This window comes from Penaeus chinensis, chromosome 7 (genome assembly GCF_019202785.1).
Source record: "Penaeus chinensis breed Huanghai No. 1 chromosome 7, ASM1920278v2, whole genome shotgun sequence".
Classification (NCBI taxonomy): domain Eukaryota; kingdom Metazoa; phylum Arthropoda; class Malacostraca; order Decapoda; family Penaeidae; genus Penaeus; species Penaeus chinensis.
The window spans coordinates 27,207,842-27,209,623 of NC_061825.1; the positions used below are offsets into that span (position 1 = coordinate 27,207,842).

At 34.1% G+C, this 1,782-nt stretch overlaps 1 protein-coding gene across 1 annotated transcript in view; it reads right to left on the reverse strand.

The window, feature by feature from the left end:
• Nucleotides 1-527, reverse strand: part of LOC125027175 — a 7,697-nt gene extending 7,170 nt beyond the window's left edge. Inside the window, exon 1 of the mRNA XM_047616084.1 lies at nucleotides 389-527. The gene's annotated coding sequence lies outside the window, so the exon portion shown is untranslated. The remainder of the gene's footprint in view (nucleotides 1-388) is intronic.
• Between the last annotated feature and the right edge of the window lie 1,255 nt (nucleotides 528-1,782).

Here is a 1,782-nt window from a genome sequence, read left to right on the forward strand (position 1 = left end):
CACACACACACACACACACACACACACACACACACACGATATATATATATATATATATATATATATATATATATATATATATATGACAAATCTATCATATATATTTCAAATTTCCGAATAAGTAACACAGAGAAAACAGAGCTGACCTTTATTCGAATCTTAGAATTCATTTAAAGGGACAAAACGTGACGAATAATAGCAATAACACCGAGAGGACAAAAAATTTAAAGCACAAAGGGCAGCCTCATCTTCCTACAAACCTTTTGGCCTCATATTGACCTCTAAGTCAATAAAATCACGATTACGGATCAAGTCTTGATACTAAGCTTTCGAGTAAATACAAAATTCTTGATCCACACTTAGTAAAACCTTTAAAAACACAACTTACTTATCCTTCCTTGGAGACTTCAACGCCGTCTTTGGTAACAATTGAATCGTTCCGACGAGTGCAATCTCGGCTTCGCGTCGTTCGGAATAGAGATACATTGAGAAGTGGTATTCATATATTAGAAACAAAAAATCCAAATCCACAAAAGAGAAACGTCACATAATAATGCACAAATACGCCGACTGAGCACTCAATGTGAATAGACTACGTTTCCGCAACGCAAAATAAAGAGGTAGGATTCGAAGGATTTTTCCCGTTTTCTTTGGTTTCTAGTCCGTGATCATTGAACCCAACGCCGAGTAACGGGGTCTTGGCTCCCATGGCCTGAGAGGGTTTTGCAGTCAGTGAGAGAAGGAAAGGAAAGGGAAGGTTATTACTCGTACACATAGAAACACACACACGCATAGGCATGCACGCACACACACATCTATATACACCAAAGTACACACACATTATTGATGACATAATATTAACAACAATAAGTGATACTAATAATGATAGTAATTAACAATAATTACATGTATATATATACATACATGCATGTATATATGTATATATATACATACATACATATATATAATATACATACATATGAATTTATATGTATATGTATAAATATATATATATATATATATGCATATATATTTATGTGTATATTTACATACAGTATGTATTATATATATAGATATATACATACATACAAATATATAATATATATAGATATATACATACATACAAATATATAATATATATATACATATGAATCTATATGTATATGTATGAATATATATATGTATTTTTATTTTGTACATATTCTCAATTATCTGTCTTATTTCCATTATAATATTTTCTTATCTTTTCTCTGTCATTCTGTTTCATGATCTTTATTCCTTCTTTTCTCTTCAGTCGAGTTTTTTCATTTTTCTTACCGTTTCCTATGTCCTTTATTTCATTTTCTTTCTCTCAACATTTATGATCTCTCCATCAGTTTGATTTCGTCGTATATTCATTTATTTACTAGTTCCATTATTTTATATTTTCTCAGGATATATTTTGTTTTTCCTTCCCTTCTCTCTCTCTCCCTCCCTCTCTCTTTCTCTCTCGCCCTTCTCCTTCTCTTTCTCCCCCTCCCTCTCATTTTCTTCTCTCCTCGCCTCTCCTCTCATCTCTCTCTCTCTCTTTCGCCCTTCTCCCTCTCTTCCCCCCCTCCCTCTCACTTTCTTCTCTTTTCTCCTCATACTCTCTCTCGCTCGCTCTGTTTGTCTGTCTGTTTATCTGTCTATTTTTCCTTCCCTCTCTGTCTCTCTCTTTCACTCTGTCTATCTGTCTCTCTCCAGATTGTTCCTCTGTCGTCCTCGGATCGGAACGTCTGACGCATCAAAGTCTCTCGCCAT